At 33.4% G+C, this 25,923-nt stretch overlaps 1 protein-coding gene across 1 annotated transcript in view; it reads right to left on the reverse strand.

The window, feature by feature from the left end:
• Positions 1 to 784: 784 nt before the first annotated feature.
• The window catches only part of ANKRD30A (ankyrin repeat domain 30A), a 128,831-nt gene continuing 103,692 nt past the window's right edge, over positions 785 to 25,923 (reverse strand). Inside the window, exons 26-29 of the mRNA XM_031936184.1 lie at positions 16,433 to 16,658; positions 7,334 to 7,494; positions 7,080 to 7,181; positions 785 to 907 (exon numbers count right to left, since the gene is read on the reverse strand). The gene's annotated coding sequence lies outside the window, so the exon portion shown is untranslated. The remainder of the gene's footprint in view (positions 908 to 7,079; positions 7,182 to 7,333; positions 7,495 to 16,432; positions 16,659 to 25,923) is intronic.

Consider the following 25,923-nt stretch of genomic DNA (forward strand, 5'->3'; position numbering starts at 1 on the left):
TCACTTTCCGCTTGCATTTGCCCTAAGGGAGCCTACAGAAAACTTTGATTGGTGAAAAATTTAGAAGTTGTGAGAAACTAAGCTGAAAATCAAATTTTGCAGTTATGGTTTTACAAGTTTTTGAGTTTCCTTCTAATACCAGTATTTCCAATGCTGGTTGATTCTTGTACTAAAATAAATTAAACATAAAAGGCATTTGTCTAAAAGGACAACGTGTTTCATATATTATGGATGTATACATAATAAACAAAATTGTTAGATATTATAAGAAATTCTATACTGAAAAAATTCTTATATAAGCACTTATATATGACAGTCACAGTTTTAAGAACCTTCCATATATTAGCACCTTTAATACTTTAACAACTATTTGAAACAGTGTAATTAAGTGCATATTCCAAATGAGGTGCAGAAAAGTGAAGTTAAATATGTCCAAGGTTACAGAGTTAGTAAAAAAAAAACTGTAAATTTCATAAATGAGTTTATATTCATGAACTGGGATAGAATAATGGGCTCCAAAGACTAAAAAAAGATAACTTCAGAGGAAACAAAAATAATTAGACTAAGAAGTACTCATTTGAAAAACTGACACCTAATAGAAAATTTCTAGGAAAGAATTGTGGTGGACAGTAATAAGGTATAGGTAAGAAATAGTTTAAGCTATTATGATTCAACAATTCCATGAGCAGAGAGAGGTACCACTAAGTTTTATTTTATACATGTGCACTGTTATTTTAGTATTAAAACATACCTGATCTTATGGGAGCACATTTATTTTAAAAGTGTGAAATGGCCTTCTCCAAAATTGTTGAAAGGCCCAGTTGCTTAATTCATGCCCATTTATAAGTATCCATATGGTATTCTTAAAAGATGAAGAATCGGTTCCCATGGTATGGACTCTTGGACTCTGGGGAATCAAGAACAAATGTTTTCAGGAGTCTTTTTTTTTTTTTTTTATGGTAAGTATATTCTCTTTTCCATCACCTCCCTTGAAAATTTCAACAAGAACAATCTGAAAACTTCCTTTTTAAAATCAAAACGGGTTTTTCATTCTCCTGTCAATAACCACATTACACTTCAAGGAGGGTTGCTCAGCTATGCTTCACTGGACACATGGTGGGAAAACACCAGTATGGCCTGACACCAGAGCTCTTAATGGACTTGGGTTCCTGTAAAGGTGACATGCTAGTTTTAACCTCGAATCAGTTTTTAGAGCAAAGGCTAGGAGCAACCATGGGAGTATGCATATGGCTGTGATGGCTGAAAGAAATTTGATTCACTGAATTGCTTGAGTGGAAAAATTTATTCTGAAACTTAAAATGAACTATCACAAACTCCATCAGCAAAGGAGCACTTTCAAAACTCTCTCTAAAATCACATGAAAATAAGCAAAGTGAAATTCTTGGAAGCATTCTAGCAAATGAACAATGCACCCATACGTTCTCAAAAATATTTTTTCCAAATAATCATGTTGCTTTGCCCATGGTGAACATTGCTGATTTATACTTGAGGCTCTCTGTATGGATGGTGGAGAAAATTGGTAAGATTTCCTGTCTTTGTGACATGATCCACACAGTATCAAAGGAAGAAATGAAGCCACTTTAGCAACTTTAGTACGTGGTCAAACAAAACTCATGTGGGGCTCAGGGTGTGGGCAGGCATCTAAGGGACAGCTTCAGGCAGCACTTGGGGAAAGGAAGTAAGCCTGAAGGTGTCCCGCTGTTAGACAAGGGTCGCTTCACTTTGACAGAACCCCAGTTTGTCTCAAATTGGTGCCATGTTCCTATGCTTTTTTGGGAGTGAGGAGAATAAATTCTTCTAAATGACAATTAAGGGTATAGTAAGAACTCACTGTACTTAGGACAGCAAATCAGCACACATAAACAAGTACTCCAATCAGTTGTCATATCCTGGTCCTCTGGAGCTTGCAATCCTTACTTCTGCCACCTTTCCCTTCCCCCAACCCAATAGCAACCCCCACTCTTGCCAGATTGTATGTTTTTCTCTACAGAGCAGTCCTATCTTCTTCAGAAGCAAATCTTATCACGTGACTCTCCTAACTCCAACTCTTCATTGAGAAGAAGTCCCTCCACCCAGGTGTTAGTGAGAAAGTCCTCCCTCACTTCTCTGCCCTCTTTTCTAGCCCCCACCTCCTCTCTATGCTGTAGTTATCTTGACTGGGGGGTGGCTGCCCATCTTATAGGGGATGCTAGAAATGTGTAGAGGTGTGTTTTGATTGGTAGCTCCAGAAGGATAGGGAAAGTGAGAGGAAAGTGTCTTAGTCTTTTGATCTATTATGAAAAAAATACTATAAACTGCATGGGTTGTAAACAATGTGAATTAATTTCCTATAATTCTGGAGGCTTAGAAGTCCAAGATGAAGGAACTGGCAGATTTGGTGTTCGGCAAGGGCCTGTTTCTCATAGATGGTGTCTTCTTGCTATATCTCACAGGCGCAGGGGGCAATGAGCTCTCTGGAGTCCCTTCTATAAGGACACTAATCACCAATCCCACCATTTGTGAGGGCTTTGCCCTCAAAACCTAATCACCTCCCAGAGGCCCCATCTCTTAATATTATCACTTTATGATTTTGGGTTTCAGCATATAAAATGTAGGGGTATGGGGGCACAAACATTCAGATCACAGTAGAAGGTTACCATATTTACTGGCCAGGATCAGGGTGCCCAGTGTCCTGAACCCCTCATCACAGTCTGGCAAAGAAGAGTCAAGTTCAGGCATCCCCATCCCCATCCCCACTAAAACACTTCCCATAGCCACAGCAACTCAAGTCCTATGCCTCTGCTTGATCCTGGCCATGAATGCTCCTTCTCTGAATCCTTCCTCACGCCTCCCTGACCTGTATAGCCATCCCCTACTTATCTTTCAATAACTTCAATATCACTTCCTTGGAGAAGATTCTCTTGAACTTACTAAACTATGCTCTTTTATCATATAAGCTCTACCCACAGACCCCAGGCCTCATCACATTGGTAAATAAGCAACATGTACACATTTTTTGACCATCAACTCTGACCTTAGGTAAGAGCCATCCCATTACTGGGTATATACCCAAAGGATTATAAATCATGCTGCAATAAAGGCACATGTACACATATGTTTATTGCGGCACTATTCACAATAGCAAAGACCTGGAAACAACCCAAATGTCCATCAGTGATAGAGTAGAATAAGAAAATGTGGCACATATACACCCCACCATGGAATACTATGCAGCCATAAAAAAGATGAGTTCATGTCCTTTGTAGGGACATGGATGGAGCTGGAAACCATCATTCTCAGCAAACTATTGCAAGGAGAAAAACCAAACACCGCATTGTTCAATTCCCACCATGAGTGAGAACTCATGGTGGGAATTGAACAATGAGAACACTTGGACACAGGAAGAGGGACATCACACACTGGGGCCTGTCGTGGGGTTGGGGAAGGGAGGAGGGATAGTATTAGGAGATACACCTAATGTAAATGACAAGTTAATGGGTGTAGCACACCAACGTGGCACATGTATACATATGTAACATGTGCATGTGTACCCTAGAACTTAAAGTATAATGAAAAAAGAAAAGAAAAGAAAAGAATCAATTGAGAGCACCCCTGAATGGTGGGTGAAATATAATAAAATGTCAAAAACTAAATAGAGTCAGGAGGCATCCATGCAGGGATGGAGAAGGACAGCCTAGCATTGGTTTTCAGCACCTGAGCAGAAAAAAATTTCTGCCTAAAAGGGCAGCTTGGCACAAAATATCTGAGAAAGACTGGGGTGAAGACAGAAGGAACGCCTAAGGGGAGGGACACACAGAAGGGTACCGAAAAAATAAGTGAGTACAGAAGGTCCTTGAATAATGGCATTTCATTATAACATTGATGAAAAACAAATCTCATCTGAGGTCCCTGTCCGTGAGGCGTTTAAATGTTCTCATGATGTCCGTGTGGGGTTTCTTCAGGGACTCTGTTTTTGTCCTACATCCCAAAGCTCTGTACATGAGATTAACTGATGTGTCTACATGATGCCAGTCTAACCAACAGTGGATGTGTGTGTGAGTGACTGTGCAATGTCATTATGTACATGACATTGCTTACAAGTTTGATGTAGGACAATTAATCCTTTTCAAACACTTATAATTTAGATTAAATCACTGAGCAGCATTGACAAAGAAACTCTATAATAATAGGGTTCCCTCCTGGCACCCAAAACTGCCAGGAGAAGCTCCTGCCATCTGCAAACCCGAACTGGAACAAGCAGGTTGGAAAAGGATCAAGTGAATGAATGCAAATTACTGTAAAATAAAAATCTGTGAGAACTATGATAATCACAAAAATGCTCTGGTTGACAATGATGCCATACAAAAGCACTGTGTGAGGCTGACATACTTGTTACTGTTTCTGAACTGCATAATGGTAAGTGGTGCTCCTTACAATCTGAAATCTGCTGACATTGATTGCCTGATGTAACCCACCACCACCACAGCTTCCATCACTCGGTGGTTTGCCAGCAATTTGAGTAAAAAGTATTTTACTTATTTTTATTAATCTTTAAAAAAAAGTCTTCTAACAAACATTAAACATTGAAATCAATGTGAGCTATGTAAAGCTCACATTGATTTCAATGTTTAATGTTTGTTAGAAGTGTTTTGGGTCCTTATTTAGAAGTTCGGTGATGTTTCTGGGCCCAGAAATATATCAAACAATGTCACTCTTATTTATATCAGTTAGCCTATGGTAAAAGTGGTTTTATTATACGTATTTCACTCAAGCTCAATTCCAAGACCTATTGACCACATTAAGTAAGGACTTACTACATACTAAGCATGAAGGGAGCCAGGTTACTATCAGAGATGGGAGTTACAGATGGAATTGAACCTTGAATGACATGGTGTGAACTGCATGGGTGCTCCTGTTAGCAGATATTTTTCAAGAAATATAAAACAATTTGGAAATTAATGGCAATTTGTAAAAACCTGCAGATGAACCAAATAGAAATAGCAAACAAAAATATTTATACAATTACTAGTCTATTTTATCATTGCTACCACGAAATGTACAAAATCAATTATAAAAAGTGAAAATTTATCAAAATGTATGCATACAAAGAACATGATGCCAGCTTCACCTAAGAGAAATGTAAACAAGCATAAAAATGCAGCATTAAATTATAACTACACAAAGTTAACTTTAGTATGTATTGTACTACTGTAGTAAGTTTATGACCACCTGGTACTACTGCAGTGAGCTCAAGTGTTGGGAGTATCAGCTCAAAACACCATGTGATGATAATCACCTCCACAGGAGCAATTCATTTACCCAGGAAAATGTGCTGTACAGTAAAAGGTGATTTCTCATGGTTCTTGTCTATTTTCCATTATTCTTTTTGCAATGCCACGAACCTCAAAACATATGAAGTGCCACTATTGATGACACAAGTGCTCCTATGATGTAAAGTCATGACTTTTTTTATATGAAAAAGTTGAACATTTCTCCAAAGAAAAAGTTTTGAAAAATATTAACAAGTTATAACCTATTAAATAGAATGAACCATGAATCTATACTGATACAAGTAAATTAATAACTTGAAGGTTTGATGAGAGATATTCATATAGTCTCAAATGAATTCCCTACAAAATAGTTCATTAAAAAGTGAAAAAAATAACATGACAGAGAAGATATTCAGCAGATACCACCATTAATAATAAAATCTAACATCACCAGTAACAGGCCAAAACAAAATTGTGGTCAAATAATAGGATGCAATAAGATCATAGGAGCATTTCTGTGATAGCCATGTTCAAAAAGTATGATATAAAACTAATTACAAGAAAACATTAAAAAAACCCAATTGAAGAACATTCTGCATTACTAAACTTTATCTTCTAAAGATTTAAGGTCATAAATATCAAGGAAAGACTGAGAAACTGCTCTCATTGAAAGTCTAAGAGATACAAAAAATAAATATAATCAATGGATCTGAATGGAATCTTTTGCAACAAGGAATATCATAGACAAGTAATAAAACAAAGAATCTAAGAATTAAATCTTAGAATATATTGTTAAATTTCTATGAAGATTATATTGTAGTCACGTAGAATGTCCTGACTTGTAGGAATACCCACTAAAAAATCAGATATTACGATAGTGTCAGCAATTTACTCTCAAATGGTTCAGATAATGTTCTTTGTAGTAAAGGAAACTTTTCTTTAATTTTAAGACTGTTTACAAAAGCTAACCAAAAAATAAATAAGTAAGTAACATAAAAGGTGAAAAGTCTTAGGAAAACCTTATTTTGTCATGAGGAAAGATCCATATAAATCAGCACTTAAAATTATATAAATTTGATGGTATGGTGTCAATTGTATTACACGCAACCATTGCCAATGACCACAGTACTAATATAACAAAATGATGTCAGTTGAAATCTAAATCTATCACTGTAATTGTAGTAAAAATTATAGGATACAAAGCACTAATAAAAAGTTGGTAGTTTTACTTGTTTAAACAGCTGCCTATTGAAACATTTGAGTATGTAAAACTCAATACAGGTTTTTATTTGTAAGAGCCACTAAAAAGCTTGTTAAAGAAGTCTAGAAACATGGTTTAAAATGCCACATAATTTTTTTTTTTTTTTTTTTTTTTTGAGACGGAGTCTCGCTCTGTCACCCAGGTTGGAGTGCAGCGGTGCAATGTCGGCTCACTGCAAGCTCCGCCTCCCGGGTTCATGCCATTCTCCTGACTCAGCCTCCTGAGTAGCTGGGACTACAGGCACCAGCCACCACGCCTGGCTGATTTTTTGTATTTTTAGTAGAGATGGGGTTTCATCGTGGTCTCAATCTCCTGACCTTGTGATCCGCCCACCTCGGCTTCACAAAGTGCTGGGATTACAGGTGTGAGCCACTGTGCCCAGCCACAAATTTTCACCACACATGTATGATATAAAAATATTACCCTTTTTAAGAAAAATTTTTATATGTTTTATGTTAAATAAAAAACCATTAAAAGTTCAAGTAAGCATTCCAGTAATAAAATATTACAATTTTTATATTATATAATTTTAAAATAAAAGTTAGTACCTTTTTTTCTGATGCTTTACTAACTTCATCTTTTAGATTTAAATCATTAGTAGATCCTAGAGGAGCCAGTTGCAGAAAATATAGATTGTAGTTCAGCACCACCTGGAAAGAAAAATATTTATGTTCTTCACCTAAAAGTTTTTATGGTAAACTAAGTGGAAGTCAGAAAAGAGTTGAGAACCTGCTCTGTGTTACTGAGAATAAAAAAATGTATATATAACTATTATACAAAATTGCTGTTAAATATAACTCACCCATAGTTGTGCATTGAAATAATTATCATTATGACTACGTATCAGAGCTTCTGGCTTTCTCATTCTTTATTCATTTATTCAACAACCATGTGACAAACACTGGAATTACAGGATGAAGATGAGATAATCCACTTCTTGGCAATGTTACACTATTATATAACCTGAAAAAACAAACAGGTAATTTTCACACAGAGTAATAGATATCATGACAGATTTAAAATAGGGCACTACTGGAACACACAGATGGGACATCCAAGTTTTGGGTCAATATTGTAGACTTTTTGGTGGAGGAGATATGCAGGTTGATACCAGAAGGACAACAAAAACGTATGTCAGATAGAAGGTAGGAGCAAATACCAAGAGCTGGAGTTGGGAAAGATCACTGCGAAATTCTATGTAGTCTCATTGGCTGGATGCTAGAGGTGGAGTACTAGTAAGTGGTGAGAAAAAGCTGAGTAACTTGACAACAACCAAATTGACTTGGGCATTTTTTATTGTATTCCAATAAATGTAGAACATTTACTGAAGACGAAAGTCAACCAATGACAAAGTCAAAGACTGAAGATTTAAAATGTCACCAGTCACGTGACTGCCTATGAACTATAACTGCTTGGCTGTGCATTACAAGATGAGTCTTAGGTCTGTTGACCTTAAATCACAACCATAACCCTGAGAAGAGAATGATGCCTTTGTTTTCTCAAAACAACTGCAGTGTGTAGGCTAAAAGTTCCACAGGGATGGCAGAGAGTTAGAGCCAAAAACAGATATGTCGACTACTTGAGAGTTTTCTAAAGATATGGAACATGACAAATTAATGAGGCATAAATATACTCTTTTTTTTATTATTATACTTTAAGTTCTAGGGTACATGTGCACAATGTGGCAGGTTTGTTACATATGTATATATGTGCCATGTTGCTGTGCTGCACCCATTAACTCGCCATTTACATTAGGTATATCTCCTAATGCTATCCCTCCCTGCTCCCCTCTCCCCACAATAGGACATGGTGTGTGATGTTCCCCTTCCTGTGTCCAAGTGATCTCATTGTTCAGTTCCCACCTATGAGTGAGGACATGCGGTATTTGGTTTTCTGTTCTTGCGATAGTTTGCTGAGAATCATAAATATACTCTTAATTATAAGCATGTGTTTTTATCTTTCATTAAATTTGTATACAAAAATAATTGACATACTATCTATTAAACAAACAATAGCCAACTGATGTACTTATCAATTAAGCAAACTGTAAATAGCCATTTCCTATTTATAGTTTATTTTAGAAATCAATTAATAAATCTGAATTGAACTAATAAATCTTGCAATGTACCTTCTCCTGCTCTAGTGGTATTTTCTGCCACTCCTGCTACATTTTAAATAAGTCAAATATTATTTATAACGTTTAATTTTAAGAAGAGAAATTATCCTGACAATGATGTATCACTTACAGAATTGTGCCCTTTAATATTTTCAGAGACTATACTGAACATGAGAATTGCTTAAATAGAAAAACACAATCATATAAATAACCTAGAATTCTTACTTAGTTTAGATTTAGATAATAGAGACTATACATGTGTAGTGCTGTTTAATCTGAGAAAAAATTACAAATATTATTGTTTTATGAGTTTTTCTCTTACTACTACAAAGGTTAGAGAATTTAAGTCATATTTTGCAATGAATGCATTTCTTTCTAATTCTTAGCAAAGCTCTGTCCTTTATAAAAGTTCAGTTTTTACACTTCAATAGATTTTTCCTTAAATTAACGTCCCATTCTCCCCCTTCAGAAAATTTACATTTTAATGTATGTTATATGTTATCAACTTTTCAGCACAGAACCTTAAATACACAAGTGAAGAAAGTGGTACTAGCATAATGTCATGAGAAAATTGGACTGGCAAGAGAATAAGTAAGAATATCATGTGATCTATGTTATGATTAATATTTCTTTATATGAACACATAGATTTCAGAAAATTTGTTTGAAAAAAGAATATAGGTTAGAACCAGTTTTCAAAGTTAGTTTGATTTATAACTTTCTAGAATTAGAAAGAAGGAAAGTATTAAATAGCTGCATATTTATAACTTTGATGCCTTTTCAGAAATTAGTATCAGTTTTAAGAATCATTTAATTCTAGTTTTCTACTTAATGATGAAATGTGTGGGAGTATTTCAAGCTCCATTGCAAGTGTTTCCATCTGGAGTGTTCTTCTTTACATCTTTTGTATAAGAGGTATTCTCTCGCCATATGCCAACAAGGCCTGAAATTGTGTACTGTACACACTGGACACTTTAATACCAATGATAATATGATACTTAAAGCCTTCACCATTTTCATACAAACATGTTTTCCCATATTTTGAGAGACCGTACTTCATAACATATCTGTGACTATAATGTTACAGACACGCCTGGTAAATTTAATGATGTGACAGTACACATCACTAGAGAGGTCTTGTAAAGGAAATAACTCAACACCAGATAAAGGAAGGAGGCTGTACTGGAAGAATATTATATTACCATTAATAAACAGTATGAAAATGTACATTTTCACGTGACTTCAACAAAAAAACTACTAAGGCAATGCTATTATCTTTTCCCCAAAAAGATCTTGTTCTAAATATTTAATTCCTGTGTGTAATAGATTACATTACTTCTTTACATCCTGTTTCTATTTTTATAATACATAAATTTGATTCGGTAAAAATCAAACATGTTTCTCAACAGATTGTCTAATTTTGTACTGAAGAAATATGAACTCTGTAGGGAATATTTTATTTTAACAAACTTAAGTGAGGCCATTTTTTACCCTCCTAACTCTCAAAAAATAAATGGTAGAAGGAGCTGCCTCTCTTGCAGTGCTGAAGTGGCCTCTCCCTACATAAAGTATCTTCCAGCCTTTCACTGACCTTTGAACCCTCTACCCCACAGAGAACTGCCGAGGGTGACTTCCTTTTAGAAAGAGATACCAGGTCAGACGTGAATGCTCAGAGAGAAAATGGACAAATCCAAAACATGGGGAGGAAGCTTCTCTATGAGAGCATCCAGAAGCTTAGGGAAAGGGTCTCAGATATTGATGGCTCCACCTCTATTGTTATTATTATTATTGGCTGTTGAAAGAGTTGGGTGGTTTTACACATATTTTCAAGTATAAACTGTTCAATGTTACATTAGTTTTTGTAAGTCCCTTTCAATTTTGCTATTTTTTTCCTATTAAATCCACACATTTCTCATATTTCTCTTAATCGAAATTCAGAATTATTATTTCCAATCAAGCAACCTCATACAGTACCTGGCACAAATTATGGAAGGCAAAAGGAGATAAAAGAGTCTTCATGACATCAATCACTGTTCTATTCAGTGAGAAAAGGGTGTTGGTGATGGCTTTGATGTATGTGTAGCTTATGAGATATTAAACATTGCCAGAGGAAATACAGAAGCTTAATAAACTGCTAACCTAATTTTATGAATAATGCTAAATCAAAAGTTATATTAGCTCCTTATAGGGTTAAATACTACACTGACACTTTTTTTCTTTATAAATAGAAGGTGAGAAAATTATACATGGGAGAAAAAAATGTATCCACAATTTTTTAGGAAATTAGCAAGGCTCTCGCATAAATAATAGTTTTTAAACGATGTCCCATAGAAATCTAAGATACTACAGAGGACATAGCAGTATTAAGGGATAATGAAGTCACAGCTTCAGAGCCTCCATCCTTTCTTTAGCAAGTTAGCTCTTCTTGTACCTGTTCTGTTTTATATAATATGATTGCATCTAACTGTTTTTTTAAAAGACGTTCTGTTCTTCAAAAAAAATTTCAAGCTATGAAAGTAACTGATCAAGTCAAACTCCTTCATTTTACAAAAGAGGCAACACAAACTCAGAGCACTTATGCCTCATCATAGGTCACAAAGCCAATTAGCTCCAGGCCAGAAATGGGCTTTAGGTCTTCCATCTGAGACTGGCATTTGATGCCAGTGATTTCCTCCATATTTAAGAGAAATGTATAGATTTAAAAATATAACTCAGAGAAAATGCGTGCATATGGTAAAACTGTCTTGTAGCTCAATCATGTTTAGGTGCAATAGATTAAAAAGAAGCTGTCCAGCTAAATAATGAATTCTAAAATTATGAATACAAAGTAAGCAATAGAAATTAATATCGTAACATCTGTGAGTGACAGTCAACATAATCAATTTGTAAAAAACAAGTTTGTTAAACTCCAAAAAAAAAGGAGAAAAGGAAAAAAAGGAACTGGAAGGAGAAAAACTTTATCAAGCCAGGTGATATTGAGAAAATTCTTTCTTAGAGAAACTATTAATATTCTCCAAATAGGACTTGGCTTACCAAAATCAATTAATAAATGAATTATCCATGTTCTGGGTTATTTTTAGCAAAATTGAAGACACAAAACATATTTCTCTTCACCATCTAGCATACTTCTATCTAACCTCTTGTCATTAATTGGTACATACAAAGAAAGATCTGAACTTAATTCCAAGGATAACTTAAACCCATGCACAAATAATTGGTGAGCCTTCATTTCCCTGGCTTCAAGTTTCCATGTGAGAGCTCATGCTCTCTCTACTTTCCTCTTGGGAGGAGGGAAGATTTATGTAATGGGTAAATTTGGGCAAAGCACATTGAGTGTATTTGTTTGGCTTTGAGTCTCTTTGCAAACATGTGTCTGCCTACAGTGACATGAATTTGGATTGGCTGTCATCTCTGCAGGAAGCTGCCTGCTTCTGTGGTGGTGTCAAGTATCTCTTTCTTTCACTTGCAACTGTGTGTAAGAGCCTAGTCTGAGAAGAAATGTTCAGAAGCTCACTGTGGCTGCACATCTGAGCCACATCTTCCCATTAGTTGTCATAAGTCAGCAATAAAGCTGGTATGCTGATGTCTATCCATCTGATTCCTATGTTCTGAACTCAGAGAAAAAATAGGAGCATCATTTGCAGCCTACCCCACCACAGCCCCACCAAGATGGCTACATAATACTTGTAAAAATGTTTCCTACTTCCTTGACTTTGTAACTTTATATTCTTCAACACAACCCCCGTGTTAACAAGAGAAAGGGCTGGAAGAAAGATTGTAAATAAAGAAATAGAGTGAAATCAGGCCGGGCGCAGTGGCCTGTAATCCCAGCACTTTGGGAGGCCGAAGTGTGAGGATCATGAGGTCAGGAGATCGAGACCATCCTGGCTAACACGGTGAACTCCCATCTCTACTAAAAATACAAAAAATTAACCAAGTGTGGTGGCAGGCAACTGTAGCCCCAGCTACTTGGGAGGCTGAGGCAGGAGAATGGCGTGAACCTGGGAGGTGGAGCTTGCTGTGAGCCGAGATCACGCCACTGCACTCCAGCCTGGGTGACAGAGCAAGATTCTGTCTCAAAAAAATAAATAAATAAATAAATAAATAAACAAATAAAGAAATATAGTGAAATCAATCACAATAGTAAAGCCCAACAAATACAATGTTCACTATTTCAACAATAACTTAGTGACAGGCTACTATTACATTGTACTTGATATTATAAGTTTAAAAATACTGCTGTATTGTCTTTTTGAGACCAATTTGATAAATACATATACATCACACACATACTTTTCCATAATTAATATATTTTCAAGTATCCATGTTTTTAAATTAAAATATACTATCATTCTGTATTTTAAGAAGCACTCAAGTTTTATGACAGTAATTATGCACTCTCATGTAGCATAATCAAATAACTTTGCACATTTAAACCACTGCAATTCAAGATCAAAATATCAATAATGTCTGAAGGCAATTACACTTGCTAGTTTGTGAGTATTAAATACATGCACTGTGTCACAGAGAAAGAAAATGGGGAACATTTCATTGACCAAAGAGCTGATAGATTAAGCATAGATCCACACATATATTTAAAGTGCAACTCAACATTCTGTGGAAAATGTGCAACTCAACATTCTGATATGACAGTGTTCCATCATGTGACACAAAGTTCCACCATGTGGCACAATGTTCCACCATGCAACACAATGTTCCACCATTTAAAAAGCTACAGTCTTAGGAATATGGTTTTAGCTTGGACATATCTATATAACTATATTTAGAAAAGAAGTTGCTAAACTGAATGAACATTTGAGAAATAGAAAAGTTACTTAAATAAATTATTAGAAACTTTTTGAGTCAGTAATGTACTGGAAGTCCAAATCCAATCAATGTAGAAATGAGTCTTCCTCTCTCAAACATTTAAAAAACATGTACCAAGTGACTACTGGGTGTCATACACTGTCTTAGACACACAGGTACTATACAACTTTCAAACCTAAAAAAACCCTTTAAACCAGCTAAGTCTTATCTTTCATTAATGTGGTATAAAGTGAAGATTTCAGTTATCACAAAAACATTCTATGTGCAAAAGGATCCAATGACTGATGTATTTTTGAAGCTAATTTTAATTTTTGAATTTTACAATATAATTTTTTAAAGAACCAATAAAATTATAAAATTCCTTCCCATATATGGAACAAACCATCTCAGAATTTAAATAAAAACAAAGTAAATGTTTGGAAAAAGTATACATAGTTATCTATGATGGCTATAATAGTGTTAAGTGGTAAGGCTAAACTTAATGTGTTGGTAACAGGTGCAAGAACTGGCAAAAGATATCAACATAGAGAACACTGGCTTTGACATCCAGCACAACTTCAATCACATGCAACAAAAATGATACATAATCAGTTTCTTTATAGTTTATAAAAACGGCATCAGAAAGAACTTCAAAGTAACAATATTTCAAAATATCGCAACCTTGTAAATAAAGAAGAAAAATACATTCAGTATCAATGCGATTTTAACATATTTTATGCTAGATTTAGATATTTTAACATTTTACTTTCTAAAATTATAGCCAAAAATGTCTAAATGTCTTCTTGTTTGTAATGCTCCCTCCAAAAACCTACCTTTTGTATTATTTTAGATAATCTGTACCAATTCTCATAGTATTATTAGATGTTTTCCTAGTAGAAATAATTAAATTTTAGCAACTCTAGTAGGCACCTTCTTTCTGTATCTCTAAGAGTTTTGTAAACAATTACATAAGAACTTTTTCAGGTCATTCTAAAGAAGTTATGAAAACATGTCACTGAATCTTCATAGAATTATTAAGTCAAACATGATTTGGCAAACCAAACACCCACAAAGAAACCCTGCACTCTTTGGAACTACTAATGAAGTTTAAGATGAACTGTCTTTCAACATATCTGGAAATACTAAAAATAAATAGCACTTTGCCCCCTAAAAACTAAGAGAAAATATTTTCTCAAAAATCTTTGCTTGCACTACATTTGTATTTATACATGCTTTCATTATCTTGTGAAATAATACATGAGCTGATTATTCTGGAAAAAACAGATAAGAAAATTTCATATGTGCATCATGATTAAACTTCACGGTAGTATTTAACATTCTTCCTCTTTTTGTACCCAAAAGTGCAGTTTTATGACCCTGAAGCACTTAGACCCTGATCATATCACTCTTTTTTCAGAAAAATAAAACTAAGCTATCAAAATAATTAAAAACTCAGCTAGCTAGGATCATCTAATTTATGTATTAAAACAATCATTTAAGTGTTCCCCTTTATTTGGCAGCAATGCTGTCTGAGAAACTTTAGATTTGCTCCTCTAGAATTTTTTAGAATATGAAGCCAGGTAAAGAAAAAACATTTCATTTAACATAAGCATACACTACTTTTCTCTGCATTAAAGAGACTGTGAAATCACCATAAAAACTATAAGCCAATGTGCATTGATTGAAATGGATATTTCAGTGACAGTGATACACATTGAAAACTAGTTGCTACCTATTTATTTTAGTTCAAAAAATTGTGGGTTTTTTAATAATTTATTTTGTTTTTGTTTTCTTTCCTCAACAGGGACTCACTAAGTTGCCCAGGCTGGAGGGCATTGGCTATTCATAGCTGTGATTATGATACACTACAGCCTGTAAATCTTGGGCTCAAGTGATTATTTTGCCTACTCAGCCTCCTAAGTAGCTAGGATGACTGCACACAGTTTTAAAATTTCTCCCCCAGTCAAAAAATGGAGTATCTATCTATCTATCTATCTATCTATCTATCTATCTATCTATAATCAATGCTTTAATTTATATATCTTGTCTTTGCTGGCATCATTTGGGGATCTCCAGAAATGGATTCTCACTATGAATAAAATCACCTGGCTGGATTGTAAGATGTCTGCTACATCATCAAGGTAGATGGGAACCCTGCACAGCTTTATGGAATTCTGGGTAGAAAGAAGATAATGGTTTATGTGTGGTTGTAGTTGCTATTAAAAGACTCAATATCATTGCCATATTAGTCATCAGTAATTCAAGTGATAGACATAAGTGAACATCATTTTAAAAATTTAAAGAGGTGAACAATTTAGCTATTTTCAAGCTATTGTAAAATTGCACAGCAATAACAGAGAGTTTACAAAAACTGAGAAAAATGTGATGTAGGTATAGTGGCAATTAAAGACCCAGTCTTTTGTAAAAAAATTATAAGACTTTTGTAAAAAAATTAACTTAAAAACAAAACAAAAATGAATCCTTTAAGTGTTCTATGTTTACTTACTTCATAAATGTATTTATTTTATATTACTTTAAATAATGAACATCTACATGTGATTAACTGTTTGGATGTCAAACATTCACTTCTGATTGGGGTACAAAACTTGAGATGGTACAGGAAAACATTAAAAGTGTTATGAACAACAGTTAAACCAATCAGAAAGTAAGTCAAAACATCTCAAAGTATATATTTAGTTACTAGGGAATAATATTCACTTTCTAAAATATAACTTAAATGCAGTTTTTAAAGCAATTCAAAACGTGTTACTTAAGTTTATTGAATGAAGTTAACAAATGGATATTTCATAAAAATGAGAGCTCCAGGGACTTTTAGTAAAATTTCTGTTTTCTTTGTTAACACAGGTAATGTTGACCATTATTTAACACACAAGTCAATTAACTCAGTATTTCACCTACTTAAAAACAAGAATTGCATCAGAAACCTGAAAACCAAAGGAAGAAAGATAATATAACTAACCTTGAACAAGTAGTTCTTCGCACTGTTATTTTATGTCATAGGCTTCAGGAAGAAATCATGAATTTTTCTTCTAAAATAAGTATTCTGTCGACTCAAACTATCGGTAAGATTTCCAACACAAGGTAACTCTAGGACTGGCCTCCTAGCATGAGTTGTGAATAAAGATCTGATCTGTTGTTTCTCCAAAAGAAGTTTCTTACTGGTCTCTGCTTGTCTCTCATGAGTTCTATGAAGATTGCAAAAGAAAAAAGCTTAGTATTTTATTTTTTCCTACATAATTAGAAAAGGACTTGTATTTAAAAAGAAAACCCTTCTATAAGAATAAATAACATTTCGCATTAAACCATGCTTTAACAATGAAGACGTGTGACAGCATGCCTAATGTGTGCAATTATAGGTTTTAAATTGTTCGTAAAAAGTACATATATATTTTAGGAGAATTTCTAACAAAAAGTTTTTTTTTTTTGCCTGCCATGACTAATTCACTATGTAGAAATATATCAAAACATCATGTTGTATTTCTTAAATACATACAATTAAGAAACTAAAACTAAAAAAGCCATAAATATGTGTTTATTAAACCAGGTTAAAGATTTTAAAAAAATATCCCTCAAATATATTTTCAGGCATTTGATTTAACATTTCTTGTACATTTTCACGCATTATTTGGGATCAATTAAGCATTTGACACTGAGAAGTAATTCACACAAACAACTCCTAGGGGAGACAAAGATAGCTGAATGGGAGATCAAAAAGAACTAAAACAGCTTCAAAGGCAATTAGCTACTAACATTGTGACCAAGGCATCGGAGGTGGGGCCTGTGCCTTCTGTCTTCCACACACACACCCTCCGGCTAACAAAGGTGTTATTTTTAACCATTTTGTGAATTATACATCCCTTAATCTTTGTATTAGTAATTCCCCATTTCATAAGGATGTTTTTATAAAGAATGAGAAAACTATACAGGGTGTTTTCTCAGGGTGCTGTCTAATGATAATTCCCAAGATCACTATCAAAGAAAGTTAATTTACCAACTGCCAGAAAGTGAAATGTAGTAGTAATTGTACTTGACCATTTTGGTCTCAATTTTAATCCTCCAAACAATAGTTAAACTTATTAGTATTTCTATTTGGGGACATGCTGAAGAGCCATTTAATGACAATACTACTGTCTGAATTAAATGCTTCAAAAATACTTAGCTGAAAGACTAATAGATCAGGTTGACTAGATGTGAATCTGAAGCAGAAAAAAAGCCATATAAAACCAACAAATGTGGAGAGACATAAACGCTCCCAAACATTTGAAGCTCAGTTCATTTACTAACATCATGTTTCCATAATTATATTATCTAGTTAACTTTCACTTCCCACTGATGTTGTGAACCTGTCTCACTAAAAATTAAACTTTTGAGGTAAATTAATGAGCTTATTTTCTATAATTATATTTTGACTGACTAGTTCATTTGACAACAAATCCCTAAATTTTAATTCCTCTAAATAGAGGTGTTTATATTTTTCTAATTCTGTTTTATTAAAGTCTTCTACAGTTTTCATTTTGGAGAGTTCAGATTCCAGATCTTTAACTATCAGCTCCATCTTGTTTATTGAAACAATACCATGCTCTCTTAAGTGCTATAGGTTTCCTTGAGTTTCTGCTTGTGTTTAAACAAATTGAAAGTACGGTAACAAACAATTTGATTGGACATTTAAAAATAACTAAAAGAGTATAATTAATTTGTTTGTAACACATTGGATAAAAGCTTGAGGTGACAAATACCCCATTTACCCTAATGTGATTATTATGCATCTCATGCCTGTATTAAAATGTCTCATGTAACCCATACACACATATATATATATGTACACAGACACCTACTGTGTAGCCACGAAAATTAAAATTAAAAAGAAAACAAATCAAAAGGGTATATTTTAAAGTAATTGTAAGCGTCATAATTATTGTATATTTGTTTAAGCTGAAGCTTAAAATACTTATCAGCAATATTTACTAAATTGATAATAGCTAATACCTAGATAGGAGAATGAGTTCTGGTGTTCAGTGGCATTGTAGGGTGAATACAGTTAGCTATAATTTATGGTATATGCTTTCAAAAAGCTAGAAGAGAGGATTGGAAATGTTCCCAACAGAAACAAATAATAAATGTTTGAGGTATTGAATATACTAGTTATCCTGATTTGAGCATTACACATTGTATACATATACAGAGGAGATATCACTGTTACTTTATATCCCATAAGCATGTATGTACATGTCAACTAAAAATATTAAAAAATTCATCTCATTAAAAAAATAATAATACAGGCCAAACTTAGTGACTTACAGCTAATTAATAGTATGTGGCCTGACCATCCTCACTCAAAACAGGGGAAGGGGGTACCAAGGGCAAGCAGTTTGAGATAGAGAGCCTTTTCTAAGCTAATGTTGCAAATCTCATGGTGTAACTCTTACCATGTTCCATTTATTCAAAGCAAGTTCCATTTATGAATGCCTAGAAGCTCCAATGTAGGTGATCTGGCTGCCTGCCACAGCCAACGTTCCAGGCAATGGCCAGCATTAACAACAAGACTTACACAGCTGAGCAAACCTTCAGATTATTGTACTTTCCCAGTCTTTGAGCTGTCCCCAGGAAAGATAAGAGGAACAGTGACAAGCTGTCCTAGCCAAGCTTCTCCCAAATGGCAGATTTATTCATACAACAAATGTTGTTTTAACCCACTAAATTGTGGGTGATTGTTAGGAAACAATAAAAATAAAAATTGATTTAAAAAATTACAATAGAAAACTTAGTAGGAACTAGCCACCTTTAAAGTATGATCTAATAGAGGTTGATATTAATTTTTTCATGTCAAACTATGCTAATGAGAAGCAGTAGAAAAGTAGAAGACAGACAGACATAAGAGCTACTGAGGAGAAAGATTTCCTAAAATTCCTTTTAATTAAAAATTCTTATTACTAGGCAAGTGTGTTTCTTTAGGATTTCCACTCAAGTTAGGAAATCAGTAAGACAGGGAAGCAAAGAGGCAAGTTTTGAAGTGCAACAGCTGGAAAACTAAAAATATTTGGTTTAACAATCAAAATCAGACATTATCTGATTTCACGGAAGTAAAATCTTAAGAAAGCTAAGCAGCAGAGTATGAAGTAATCAATCTGGCATTCATTATTCATTTTCCTTTCCTCAATGAGAAAATAAAGAGAACATTATAGAATCATTTTTAATTATCTCAGAAGTAAAATAAATGTAGTGGGTTTTGAATGTTAATAAATTAAATACAATTTACCCTTCACTGTACTTCAAGTTTGTCTATACGAAGTTAAGATCATTTAATCTTCATGTTGTACCACAATCCTTCTTCATAACATACAAAAAAAAAATAGCTTTGATATTTTGAAATTTAAACAACTAATTTCATTATTGTCTCTTATAAATTGCCTGAACATAACCTATTTTTTAGTGCTGAACTGCCGAAACTTTTTATCTGAATAGGATAAAATACTTATTCCAAAAAAAGTATGAAGCTATAAAATATAGCTGTGCATCTTGATCTGTTTAAGCAGAGGGAGGTAGTTACAGAGAATTGTGATTTCTGAGAATGCAGGAACTATACCAAGAAAAGATCATCCCAGGTGTTATACATAAGAATCAGGTGCCAGGTCAAAAGAGGATCTACCTGTGAACTGCAAGATGATGAATTAGCTCCATTTCCAATGAGAAAAGCTTATAGCCTGGACTGACTCTTCTCCTCCCAGGATGGATAACATCTACAGATGACTGTGCAAATTACAATGAGTTAATAAAACCTAATGCATGAAATAGTAGACTGTCAGAAGATGATGTGACCAAGATTTGATGGAAATGGGACTCAAGAGAGAGACATTCAATGAGAGACTAAAGGTTTGAATAGAGAAACAAAGGAAAGGACTCTTGTCTCTGTAAGCTTTACTTCCCATCATGTCATGGAGTCAGCAAGGAATAAGCTGGCCATGAAATCTTTCAAGAAACAAAAAGCAAAGATGTTTCTCTATATTGAACTTTTATTATGCATGATAATATATAGCTGGTAATATGCAAAATGATTGAAAAAGAGTTCTCATATAAGTTGATTTGGTACTGGCATAGGAATAGAGAGATCAATGTTTTAGAATTTAGAATCCAAAAATAGACCTGCACATGTATGGTCAATTGATTTTCAACCAGGATAACAAAATTACTACATGAGAAAAGAATAGCATTTTCAACAAATGGTTCTGGGACAAATGGATATCCATATGCAAAAGAATAAAGTTGGCGTCCCAGCAAATACTGCATTTAAAATTTATCTGAAAATAAAATAGCTAAATTTAAGAGCTAAAACTACAAGTTTCTTCGAAGAAAAGACAGGAATAAATCTTTGTGACTACATTTGGCAGTAGCTTCTTAGATATAACAACTCAAAATATGGATTAACATTATAATTTAAAGCTGTGGTGCTTGAAAATATACTAACAGTAAAGTAAAAAGGCAAGCCACTGAGTAGGAGAAAATATTTGAAAACTGTATTTCTCTTAGAAAACTTATATCTAGGATATATAAAGAACACTTACCATTCAGAAAGAAAAAGATGACCCAATTAGAAAATGGGCAAAGGAAAGAAATATACATTACTCCAGAAAAGATATATACATGGCTAAGATGCACATTAAAACAAGATTAAAATTATTAGTCATTAGGGAATGCAAATCAAAACCATAGAGGGGTGCCACTTCCCACCACTAGCATGGACTCATCCCTGGTAAAAATGTGGAGAAATTAGAACCCTCATACTGCTAATGAAAAATGGTATAGCTGCTTTGGAAAATGTACAGGCATAAAGTTAAACATAGACTATCAAATGACTCTTCAATTCCACCCATAAGTATACACCAAAGAGACATGAAAACATATGCAAACACAAAAACTTATACATAAAAGTTCAAGGCAGCATTATTAACAATAGCCCAAAATGGAAACAACCTAAAGATCTATCAACTGATGTGTGGGTAGATAAAATGTTTGTTATATCTAAACAATGAAATATACTCAGCAATAAGAAGAAATGAAGTGCCGATACTTGCTACAACAGAGGACCCTGAAAATGTTATGCTAAGTGAAAGAATCCAGTCACAAAAGGCCACATACTGTGATTTGAACAAGATAAAGCTTCCTGAACAGGCAAATACATACAAACAAAGTAGATCGGCAGTTCCCTAGAACTGAGTAAGGAATGGGAAACCGGTGGGTGACAAAAATGCAGAATTTCTTTTAAGAGTGATAAAAATATTCCAGAATAGATTGTGTTGATGATTGTATAACTCTGTGAAAATACTAAAAGCTACTGAACTGTGCACTTTCAAAGAGTGAATTGCATGGCATGTTAATTATACCTCAATAAAATTGTTACCAAGAAAGACGCTTTGATACTAGTGATTTGAAGTCGTCATAGGATGGTGTACTGCTTGCTTTTATATCATTGGCCAGGGTTTAAGACACAGAATGAGCAGTATGCCCATCTTATAGAAAAAGAATACATTAAACATGTATTCTTTCCATTAGAATCAAGTCCATAAAATTAAAAAACAAATCTCTTTCACTTCTCAAAGCACTGACAGATTTTTATTTCCCCAAAGTATTTGGGTACTTCTTTTGGTCCCAAAATGTACTTGATGTGTTAGCTTATTCATCTGAATATCCATTTCAAGTAGACCAGTTTTAAAATCTCCATGGAAATTAAGCTTTCCATTTTCACATTCCTTTAACTTCTTTTCTGTCATTTCTAAAAGCTCCTTATATCTGCAGGCATGTACAGAATGACTAAATCAAAATGTTCCAGACTAATATTTAATAATTTCTTAAACAAACGTGTTCTAACCTATGAAGAAACAAATCAATAAATTATGACCCTCTCTCCTTTGTTTCAATGTAACACAGTTTGAAAACATTCTAACAAAATTTAACTTTATGTAAGTAATATGAAGAAAATTTTACAACATATACGACAGATAAAGGATTGATATTATAACGATATATAGAGTTTTTATAAATAAACTATTAATATTTATTTTAGTATTTGGTTGGGGGAAAAGTAATCATGATTTTTGAACCAAAATTACTTTTGTACCAACCTAATATGTTAATATAAAATACTAACCTATTATTAAATACGAATTTTCACTCAGAGATCAGCATCAAAGGGGAAAAGCATATTTATATGTGAATGTTTGCAAAAGACACAAAAATACATTTTTGATACATTTTGACCACAGTCTATAGGAAGAAAAGAATACACACACAAAAATTATCACAAAAATTATTCAAAGTAGAATAGAAAGAAAAGAAAACAGTCTGAGTTGAGGAGGGAAAAGGAAATGAGAGATCATGTGAAGACTTAACGACAGTTGTAGGAAGAGATCTAAAGATCTTTGCTAGAACAGTTTTAACAAAATGAAAGGCATCCAAAACCATGCAGAGATAGATGAGAGAAAAATATTAATTTGAATCAGAGAACAAATTAAAGTTCTCAGCAAATAGAAAAGCAGCCATGTTGGGGGCTTCAAAGGCACTGAGGAAAATTCTGTTTTTAATCTCGGTGGCAGAAACATAATTATTCATTTTACTCTTTTTTAGGTAATACATATTTTTATTATAACATATATATACATATATGTGTATATATATACATATGTGTGTGTGTATCAAAAACAGCAGAAGTTTAGTGATATATATACATAACTCACATATGCATGGGAGGTACCAGTAGAAAATTAGTAAATATCCATAATATATTTAAAAACTAAACAGAATCAAAGAGACTGAAATAAAAGTTAATCGAGATAATTTTTGATGATGTTTAAAAACAACAAGGGCAGATTTTCGGATATTAAAGAACAGCAGATAGCACATTACCACCAGGAAGATTACCAAATACAAAAATATCTTCAGAAATAAAAATTCAAAGTAGATAATGAAGAGAGCAGTTGACATTATATGCCAAAGGCATTGTCATTATTGTTTTCAAAATCATTAAAGAATAAGAGTGTGATATTTAGGTATTCAAAAAAAGTTGCAGTTTATGCTGTGACTCTGATAAAGCATTAAGACTGAATAATTTGTTTAATTATAAAAATGCAGATATAAGTAAAACTTGTATCTCAATTTTAATAAATATATTGAAATTATAGTTAATATATATTTTTAAAGTTCTAAAATATTGAAATCTTACCCAGTTATTTCTTTTCCTAATTCATTTTTTTCTTTATTTCCCAATCCAAATTATGCTCCAGAGATTGCATTAAGTCACAGTACATTCATTTAATTTCTCTTTTCTATCTCCAGTCTTTTAAAGAAGTTAATTATTAAAACTCTAGAGACACTCTTCTTTCCTAAAAATATTATTTCTCTTGAATTCATGAGTTATATATGTGCAAACCATTTTATAACATGTAGTTATATACTTTATTCGGATAATGACAGATTGAAACATAACCTTTTTTAAAACAACCCAAAATGATTTATACTTTCATTAGTATCATTTGCGGAATTTAAACTGCCAAAATTTATTTGGTAAAAAAGTTTTTATGCATAAAATACTAAATGCTAACAATAAGTGAAAAAATAAGTAGTTATATTTATATTTTGGTGCCAAAGATGACCTCAAAGCATTGTCATCAATAGTTCACAATACTCCAGGTTTGTTCATTCAGATCTAAGAAAGATAATTTTTTGAAAGCTCTCATTTGGTCCCCACAACATTTCTGATTCTTACCTAACTTCAGGATAAGGTAACTATGCTCATTCTCTGTAAGCATTCTTTTATGGTTTTTTGCTTTTTCTTTTTTTATTAACCATTTTTCTCTAGATAAAGTTTATGTGTTTTCTATGTTTCTCATTCTCAATATTGTCAACTTATAATGCATTTATCAAGATGTAATGCCATTGCAAACTGAGGAGACCTTGTACTGTGGGTTGAAAATCCCTACTCTAAAATCTGAAGCTTCAAAATCTGAAACTTTTAAAATGCACACATAATTTTTCTCAACAGTCAGAAAAAATTTGAGTATTGACTAGAACAATTCTCCTCTATTAGAGTGGTTTCTGTTTTATATTTATTGATTGAAATATATTTCGAATAAAACTATTATGTCAATGTCTAAAAAATAAATTATCAGTATAATACATTTAATTGTGTTGTAACAACTGGTAAGATAGACTATTTTCAATTTATACAATAACAAGTAGCCTTTATGTCAGATATAATCCTCTGCTTAGGCAAATTTATAATAAGACATGATTATGTCTCATGAAAAAATAAAGCAATGTACAATTGAAAGTTAAATTGTTCTGCAGCAACTAGAAAACACATCCTGAAGCATAAGGTCAATGAGAGTCAGAACAGTCAGAGAAAGCTTCATGAAAATGGAAAATGTGTCCACCAAGTCTGAATGAAGGAGGACAGATGAACAAAAACTGAAAATGGAAGAACAGCATGAGGAAGGCAGAGAGATAAGGAAATCGGCCCAATTAAGTAAATACAAAATCCAGTGGCAGAGAAATAAAAACATAGGTCCACACAATAACTTGTAAGTGAATGCTTATAGCAGCATTATTCATAATAGCCAAAAGGAGACGCAGCCTAAAGATCTATCAACTGGTGAATGAATAGCTGCTGTAGCCGTGCAATAGAGTATTATTGGACAGTAAATAAAAATGAAATACTGACATGTACTACAAAATAGATGAACCTTAAAAACACTACGTTAAGTAAGAGAAGCTGCTCATTAAACACTACAGATTGTATGATTCCATTTCTATGAAATGTTCAGAACCGGAAAATCTATCAAGACAAAAATTAGATGATGGTTGCCTAGGACTGGGGAAGGTGGAGAAACATAGAAGTGAATGGTGGGGATGACTAAGACATGCGAAGTTTCTCTTTAGGGTGATGAAAATGTTCTGAAAATGATTGTGGTGATGGTTATACAACATTGTGAATATATTAAGAGACATTGAGTTGTACAATTTAAATGTGTGAACTGTATGATACATGAATTTTTTCCCAATAAAGTTCCTTTTTAAACATCCAATGGCAGTATCAAGATAATTTCCTTTATTTTCTATTTTGAATATGCCTACTACACATGATCTAAATATGTATATGTTTATACAATATAATTAAAAAGAAAAAATAAAAGAATTGCCTAGCTATTCAAACACTGTGTATATTAACATAAACATTTGCATTTTGGAGAGTAGTATAATGTCCTTGGCATCCATTCACAATAGTGGAGCTAAGAAATAAGATAATTTTCTGGAATATTCCATTACACATTCTTCTCTGATTAAATATGGCTTGCCTCACCATGGCAACATAAATCACTGAAAAATACTGTTTATCTGAAGAATAGTCTCTCAACTTGTGGGATAAACAATGTATAATTCTTAATCTTCTTAAGTGTAAAT

This window comes from Piliocolobus tephrosceles, chromosome 9 (assembly GCF_002776525.5).
Source record: "Piliocolobus tephrosceles isolate RC106 chromosome 9, ASM277652v3, whole genome shotgun sequence".
Lineage (NCBI taxonomy): Eukaryota > Metazoa > Chordata > Mammalia > Primates > Cercopithecidae > Piliocolobus > Piliocolobus tephrosceles.